The 9029-nt window shown below is 40.7% G+C and overlaps 1 long non-coding RNA gene across 1 annotated transcript in view; it reads right to left on the reverse strand.

The window, feature by feature from the left end:
* LOC117048239 overlaps positions 1-273 on the reverse strand; it is a 98267-nt gene extending 97994 nt beyond the window's left edge. The window contains exon 1 of the long non-coding RNA XR_004426819.1: positions 168-273. This is a non-coding gene — a long non-coding RNA (uncharacterized LOC117048239). The remainder of the gene's footprint in view (positions 1-167) is intronic.
* Between the last annotated feature and the right edge of the window lie 8756 nt (positions 274-9029).

The following is a 9029-nucleotide window of genomic DNA, read 5'->3' on the forward strand; positions in this document are numbered from 1 at the left end:
GTAAGTTCTTGGGTTTGGCTGAAGGGGAAGAGGGTTTTTGCAGAACCCAATTGAGCAAAGTAAAATAAATCATTCATAAAGACAGCATTTTGAAACCTGCAGCTCCAAACTTAAATGATAACAACACAGTAGTCTGTAATGTAAAGATAAAAATGTTGTTTACTTACATAACACTGCAGCCTTGATTCAAGCAGAAAATGGCAGTCAAGTAAGTCAGGCAAAATAGACTTGTAGATTACAAAACACATGGTTGATACTTGAATATTATGCCCATGCTCAAGAGAGCACAGCCTACACCCTTTCTCCACAGCTGCAAGATGTAAAAGAGAATGAGCCCTGGGCAGGAAGGAAGTAGTAAGAATTTTTTTTTCTATTGTTCTCTTCCTGCCCTGTGCAAACAGAGGATGTGAACTCATGGAGTTCCCTCTAGGATTTTTCAGAGAACTCAATGTCTCTTAACCCTTTGTTCAGCTAGCAAACATGGGATCTGCTGCATTTTGACTGGAGCATCATTGTCCCAAATTAAATTCAAAGAAAACACACACACATATTATCCCACGCCTTTTCTACTCGACACAGTTGCTTATTTGTTTTCTTTTGTAAGTGTTTTCCCACCCTGGAGACAAGGATGGCACCTGCTGCTAGTGATTTTTATGATTGGCTAAGAAGAGGAGATGGACAGAAGCAACTAGGAAACCTCTCTGTCACTGAGAATGTATTAATGTGATTGCAGGTGGCAGTAGGAAGATTGAACCTTGGGCTTTGGAGGCTGTTTATGACACGTAACGTGGATGGTGAAAAGTTGCTGTTTTTGTTCCCTATGACATCATTTTGAGACTCATTGCTTGAGGCGCTCTGCTGTGCTCAGCGCTGAAAGGTTACCAAGCAGGGAGAGACATGGAGGAAAACAGAGAGTTGTTGCCTAGAGGCACCTGTGGAGCCATCAAATGATGGAAAGCAACTGAGATCTCAGGAATGCCTGCTCAGGGAAAGTGCTTCTGGTGACGGCAGTGACACTTTCAGACTAAGAACTGTAGGCCTAAATAAATCAGGACATATGGATAGCAGTGGTAGCCTACTACTGGGTTATTTTTTTTCTGCACTTCTGATTGTTTTCTTGACTTCTAATTATTCTGAATATGCACTGCATGTAGAATTACTATTTGCTAGTATATAATAAAAGCTGACCTCCTGATCCAGTCTGTTTTCAGTAGGCCATTGCCTTGCATTTCGCAACATTATTTATATGATTTATGTTCTCTGTTTTGAACACCCATCTTGGCTGTGAACAAATTGTCTTTATACAGAAATGCTTCAAATGTAATTTTTACTTGAGGACAACAAATGTGTTTAATATAGGCCACCGGTTCCTTGTAGCAGCATAAGAAAACGGTAAGGCAGAGGAAGTAGCAAGTTGAAATATATATATATTTCATTCAAGTTCTTTCCTTAAAAACCACCAGCTCAAGTTCTTGCTAGCCGCACCAGTGACAGCCTTAAAGGATATATATATGGCTTTGAATGTTTAATGCTCTTGAAGTATAGCTGAAAGGAGCTATTCTTTTTAGCAGGACCAGCAGGGAAATAGTTTGCATTTTTTTAAATGCAGAAGCAAGTATTTCCTGGAATGTAGTTGTGCTTTTTTCATTGCATGGATTGAGACAACAGATCTCCATGTAATGGGGACAGCTAGGTGAAAAGTTTTAAAATTGTTGTCACATGATTAGTGCCTATTTTCCTATATCCCTCTTCTAATGTTGAGTTAGCCATCTCTCACTTTTCCATTTGTTGACTTTTTCTTTCTTCCTCTTCACTAAGTTTTAAACTATGTTTTGCATTGTTACCATATATACTATGTTTGCAGCTTTGAAGAAAAGCAAAGTTTTTTTTATATAAAAAGACCTGTAAATTAATAAATAAAATATATTACAAGTCTGTGGGCAGTGTTTGTCATTCCTAACTTTATGTAACATTCTGTGCAGCACCTAATTTTGGGATTCTGTCGACACGTTATCTAAAAACACAAGAAGAGTCCTGCTGGACCCATACCAAAGGCCTCTCTAGTCTCTATTCTCACATTCTCTTCCCACAGTAGCTAACCAGATGCCCATTGCATTGGAAGCTGACAAGTAGGACACAAGCACAATAGCACTCTGCTTCCTGTCATCTTCATCAAGTGGTGTTCTGGGGTGGAGGTAAAGCACTGCTATCATTGTAGCTAGTAGCTTTTTATAGCATTATCCTCCATGAATGTGTCTAATCCCAAAGCCATCTATGTTGGTGGCCATCACTACATCTATGTTCCAGCAATTCTAAGTGCAACCTGAAAACTGTTTTTGCACCTAGCATGTTCTAATCAAATCTGTATAATGCCTAGAGCATGTGATATTAAAATGGGCTTTTCTATCATAGCTAGCATTTATTCCACACACACACACCCCAAAAGAACCCACATTTCAACATCCAACAAGAAGAGGAATGCGGGAAAAATGAGAAGCTTATCATGATGTGTTAGTTTGTGCCTAACAAACTAATTTTTATCCAACTGATAATCAAGATGTTATTGTTGTCAATGTGGTTCCATTTGCAGCCGTTTTTTCATAAAGAGGGTGTGGCCTACCAGGTAAAGGAGGGTGATGGCATGAAATGTAATGAAAAGCCATGTCCAGTCTCCAGGTTTAAATTTCTTGCAGGAATCTAGGGGCAAACAGATATTGCGCAGCTTTTAGAATCTCTTTATCTGTTGATCTGTTTGGTTAGTATTGCTTTTGATTTTATTGCATTTTGTGATTCTTGTTTGTGAGCCACCTTGAACTTTGAGAAGGAGAGGCAGGGTATAAATATGTTAAAGCCATCCATCCATCCATCAAAATAATGGCTAGAGCAGCTTGTCCTGCTGGTACACTGTAACGAGAGAGTGCTTGACCTGACTTTTCTTTGGTTTATTTTGAAGCAACAAGGCATACGTCTGGTTTGCATTGCACTGTGGGATCCATGACCTCCATAACTCTCACTCTTCTTTGTGACATAGAATGCAAGAACAGATTTCCTGACTCCAGAGACTGCAAGGAGGCAAATGCTGATAAGTCATCAATGACATTGGAGAAAACTCCCCATCAGGGCCAGCCCACCCATGAGATGGGGGGAGGCAACTGCCTCGGGCACTGAAACACCATGAAGAAGCATCCCCCACAGGCCCCCAACAACAACAGAGAAGCGGTGGTGGCTTCCAGCAAGATCTTGTGAGAGTCTGTGAGAGTTCGCAAGAGCTCAACAGAACCTGCCATCATTGCTGCTGCTTCACAGGCGCCATCACACAAGCCAGGTAAGGAGTCATGGCAGCAGGATGACGGCAGTGGGGTGGGGCAGAACCTTCTTGTTTCACCTCAGGTGGCAAAATAGGACACAATCTCCTCCCAGTCCTCTCAGAGAACCAGTTTTCTCCAAACATACGTTAGGGTCAGCCCGCGCATAATTTATGACATCTCAAAATTAGAAAGAGAAAGCTTGTCTACTCTGAATTCAGGAACTTATGCTAGGCATCTCATGTAAACAAAATGACAATCATTAAGCACATTTGAGAGAAAAGTTACTGACTTTTGTTTCACAAGAAACTTCTATTTTCCTCCTCTTATGTCATCACTCCGCCTCCCATTTTATATATACACCTACAATATCCAAAATCTCATTTAAGGCTGCCATTTTGAGTGGCTTAATCGGCATACCATGACTTCAACGATGCTCAACATGCTCCACACTGCCCTCAAGGACCAACTGTAGTGCTCCTTTGGATATCAGAAAAGGAATGGGTAAGATTTTGTTGCCTATTTATCAGAAAGACCCTAATTCTCTCAAGCACAGAGGTATTCATCCCAGCTTTGGGTCCTGATCATGTTTCATTCTCTCCATTGTTGGATAGCCCTAGTTGTGAAATGGTAAAACTTTGCTTCCATCTGGATCTTCTGAGTCCATAAGTAACTCAGCCACTTTTGTCTTTACAGTACTACAGAATAAGGTCATCATTCCTTCAGCTCAGGAGTATGAATGTATTAATTAAGTGTACCTGTGGTTTTTATATGTAAACATATTTTGCCCACATCCATTACTGTGAAATTAATTTATGTAGGCTTTCTTTCTTGTAATAAAAAATAAGTCTTGTGTCATTACATATTTAGGGGGATAAGTATGGCTTAAGCTTACATTAGAACAGTACTTGATTGTTTCTCCATGCAAAATATCTCTCCTCTCTCAATGGATGTTTTTTTCTGGGTTCTTACATGGAGTGCAATCTCCCACATATACGTGTAACAATGCTTCCTGAGGCATATGGCTGTTCACTCTGCTGGAACAGATGGACTTTTAGTCTGATAAAGCAAAGCAATTCTTATATCCTTAAAGATGGAAAACCATATAGACAATTGCATCTGCAAATGCATGAAGAAGAGTTGCTGTTGCAGCTGCCGCATGCGCTTCATTTTCCACAGAATATTTCTCAACTTAGCTTGAAACCTCTAGGTCTTTTCTATGTGCAGTATCTGGAAATCTTTCAGCTCTGTCACTATGATATCTTTAGGGATCTAAAAAAAAGAAGAAGACAATTACTCCTCCTTCAAACCGCCTTCCATTCATATTGTTCACTGTGCTGTGCGTTGCAAATTAAGATGGCATCTCAACATTTCTATATATGCAGAGAGCATGTTGTGAAAAGCTTTTAATGATAGCTAATGAACCTGGCTGAGAGAGGCAATGCAAACAGTAAACAATGTTATTATGGCAATTTATAAATATCTTTCATTATTAAAAACAGCTGCTCAGTCATGGTGTTCTAAAATGAATTGAGGGATAAATCTGGAAGTGATTTTCAACCAACCAGGTGTCAACTCTGTGCCTACTTACTTGTTTCTCTGATAATATTCTAGAATGTGACTAAAGGGCTCTTCTTTATGCAGCATAAGAGAGACTTATATAGTACCGTCGCTGGTAAGCCAGTTGACGGTCTCAAAAAGCAGAGCAGAGTACTACTCCACTGACAGGGATGTCAGTGGGAAAATGCTGCTTTTGACAGAAATGCCCTGGACCACTTACAGAAAGCTCCATGGGTATAGCTGTTCCACTGGTGATGTTCCACCACAAGGATAGAAGCAAAGCATACTGGGTGTCAGGAGCCCAGGCTGCCGTCTTGATAACACAGCACCCAAGTCGTAATTAGCTGGAAGAATTATTGCAAAACAAACAATCAGCCTCGGATGCTCTGTCGGAGCTTCCGTACCTTACGAGTCAGTTGACCCTTCTGAGGAATTCTTCCTGCTTCTGCAGAATATCCTGAACCTATGACCCTTATGTTTCTGGTTTTGTTTCCTGTCTAATACCTTTCCCATACATCTACTCCTTGGGTTCATGGGATTAATTGCCTCCTCTTCTGGTGAGGAAATGTTCCCCCTCCTGCTTTCTGAGTCTGCCTGTGCTTCTTGAGCATGTTGGCTTCTCTCCCTCCCACCCTCTGCATTCCTTTCATTGTCAGGAGGCGGGGGGGGGGGGTAAGACAGCCAACTGCTCCCAGGTGCCTGAGAGAAATGTGAGTTTTCCTGCTGCCGGCTGCTTCTTAACTCATGCTGTGCCTCTCTACTTGAGGCAGGTGTGTTCATGACACTGGGTGTGTGCCAAGGGTGGGGCAAAGATCTTAGCCCTGCCATTTCCCTGGTGCGAGCCTGAAACTGGAAAATTCCCTCCAATTGCAGTAAACAAAATTGCCCCTTCCCATCCTGCCCATAGCAAAATTTGTATATCTCCCCTCATCCCACAACCAATGTAAGGTAGGATTGGTCTGGTAATGCCCAAAATGCCAGGACTGTTGACACTGAGAATGTTGGCATGCCTAATGAGTGGCCAAATTTATGGAGAAAATGTGTCAGTGATTGTGGACAGTCGTCTAATGGTGATTGTCAACGATCACAGGTAAATTCCTTATTACAACTCACCATTACATTGCATTGGCCAGAATAAAGAGGCACAAGGGCAGAAGGTAAGGCTGTTGGGGGGGGGGGGTCAGGTCTCTGCAAGTCTCCCATGAAGGGGATAGTCTTTCTGCCTCTTTAGATTTCCTCCCCTTGCACATATTAATGCCAGCCATACTCAATGCCATGGACAGGGTAAACACTCCAATGCACTGGTAAGTCACAAACTAATACACTTGTAGAGACTTTGGCAGTTGAAAATCTAATGCACTGACAGCTTTCTTTGCCGGAGGTTCAGTGCACTTCTTAGCCAGGTAAACCAGCAGTTGTTCCTCAGATCATATTTTAATCTGAGCCAGACAAGAAATTCCACAAGTCTCTTGCTTGTCTGGATGGAAGACAGTCAGGGTGTAGGAGTGTGTAGAAACTGTACAAAAGTAAATTTTGCCTTAATTGCTCCACCCACTTTTGCCTCTAGTTGCTCCCATCAATGGTATGTGACCCTTGGAAAGTTGCCTAGAAGGGAATGCTACCCTTGGGCCGAAATAGATTCCCTCCCCCTGCTCTGTAGTGTTGGCAGTGACTTCCAGTTTTGCATCATCCACAAATATGATAAATAAGGCGCCAACTCCATCCAGTTGGACCTTCTTGGGATCTCTTTGAAGATACCTCACAGCACTGAATGATCCCTTTGGAGCCCCACTTGTTATTCTTTTCTAGCTTGCTATTTATTGTCCTTTTTTCAGAGGACAAGGGATGCGGGTGGCACTGTGGTCTAAACCAGTGTTTTTCAACCACTGTTCCGCGGCACACTAGTGTGCCACGAGATGTTGCCTGGTGTGCCGTGGGAAAATTACTTTATATATAGTCAATATAGGCACAGAGTTAAATTTTTTAACATTTTCTAATGGTGGTGTGCCTCGTGATTTTTTTCATGAAACAAGTGTGCCTTTGCCCAAAAAAGGTTGAAAAACACTGGTCTAAACCACTGAGCCTAGGGCTTGCCGATTGGAAGGTCGGCGGTTCAAATCCCCGCAACGGAGAAAGGAAAACACCCAGGTGGATTTCACCTTTAGAAGCTAAAGCTCATAAAAGAATAAACATGGAAGGTGAATGGCCAAGATATACTGATATTTTGGTTCAAGACGGAGATACATACAAATTGAAATCATATGAACAGATGAAAGGGAAAGTATCTGATTGGCTGCAATATTATCAGATTAATGAGTTGTACAAAATAGATAAGAAATATGGCTTTCAATCAAAGAAATCCAAGTTGGAAACGGAATTGATAGAACCAAAGGTTAAAAATCTGTCTAGAATGTATAATTTGTTGCTGGAGTGGAATACGAAAGATGAGATGGTTAAATCGGTAATGATTGAATGGGCAAAGGATGTAGGGCACAATATTATGTTGGAGGATTGGGAAAGGTTGTGAAAGACAGGTATAAAATTTTCAGCATGTAACAGCCTGAGAGAAAATGTCATGAAAATGATGTATAGATGGTATCTAACCCCGGTTAAGTTGGCCAAAATGTATCATAGACAATGTAGTAAATGCTGGAAATGTAAACAAGTAGAAGGGACATTCTTTCATATGTGGTGGATGTGCCCGAAAGTAAAAGACTTCTGGGACAAGATTTATAATGAATTGAAAAAAGTGTTGAAAAACACGTTCAGTAAAAAACCAGAAGCCTTTTTACTGGGCATTCTAAACCAAAAAATTCCAAGAGAAGATAGAATAGTTTTTATGTACGCCACAACAGCAGCAAGGATTTTACTGGCAAAGAATTGGAAGACAGAAGAAATACCTACGATTCAAGATTGGCAGATGAAAATGATGGATTATATGCAGCTCGCTGAACTGACCGCGAAACTCCGAAACAAGATGGGACGATGCAGTGGAGAAAGATTGGACTAAATTTAAAGTATATTTGAAAAAATATGTTAAAATAAGTATTTAAATGCAGACAGGTAGAAATAGGTAGGCTACAGATATAGAAGTTAGATTAGATTTAGTAATAGAGGAAGTAATGATACGGTAATTAAAATAAGATAAGTTGATTAGAGTTTTAAGTTAGAATATAAAAAGGTAAGGAAATTACTGAAGATGATTTACAAGGAAAGCAGCCAGAGAGGACGAGAGGAAGTCAACCTACAATGTTATTAGAAGATTAGATAGGTTTAAATAGGTTTTTTTGTTTTTTTGTTTGGTTATATTGTTTTTTATTGTGTCTTTCTTGTATGTAGTTTTTGTGTAGTGCTTTTGTTTGTGTTATGGTAAAAAATCAATAAAACATTTTGATTAAAAAAAAACCAAATCCCTGCAATGGGGTGAGCTCCCGTTGCTCGGTCCCTGCTCCTGCAAACCTAGCAGTTCAAAAGCACGTCAAAGTGCAAGTAGATAAATAGGTACTGCTCTGGCGGGAAGGTAAACAGTGTTTCCGTGCGCTGCTCTGGTTCGCCAGAAGCGGCTTAGTCATGCTGGCCACATGACCCGGAAGTTGTACGCCAGCTCCCTCGGCCATTAAAGTGAGATGAGCGCCACAACCCCAGAGTCGTCCATGACTGGACCTAACAGTCAGGGGTCCCTTTACCTTTATTCAGAGGACAATAGATGCCCCTGTATGGCCATGGTCTTGACCTGTGTCTTCATCAGGTTTAAATGCAGCTATGAGGAAGAAAAGTACAGGAGCAATTATTGTGTTACATCAGTAACATCTGAATGGCAAACAGCATACTTTCTTCCTTCAATTTTCCATATAGTATCTGCATTGGAAGTCCAGAACTAACCAGCCTGAAAGATCAGCCTGCATATTTGGATTTTATGGCTGCCGAATTGGGTTATAAACTTTTATTTTAGAAAAGGATATAAGAAAGATTTCTTGTTTTCATTATAGCCGAAAACATTACTACTGTTATATCTAAATGCAGACATATCTAAACAAAATAAAACAGCATCTTCCAGTGATGAGTCTTTTTTATATATGCTTTTCCAAGCTTGCATTGAAGAATATGCAGGTGCTTTCAGAAAGAAAAAGCTGCATAAAACCCCAAACAGAAGATTTCAGATAT

This window comes from Lacerta agilis, chromosome 6 (assembly GCF_009819535.1).
Source record: "Lacerta agilis isolate rLacAgi1 chromosome 6, rLacAgi1.pri, whole genome shotgun sequence".
In the NCBI taxonomy this organism is placed as follows: Eukaryota; Metazoa; Chordata; class Lepidosauria; order Squamata; family Lacertidae; genus Lacerta; species Lacerta agilis.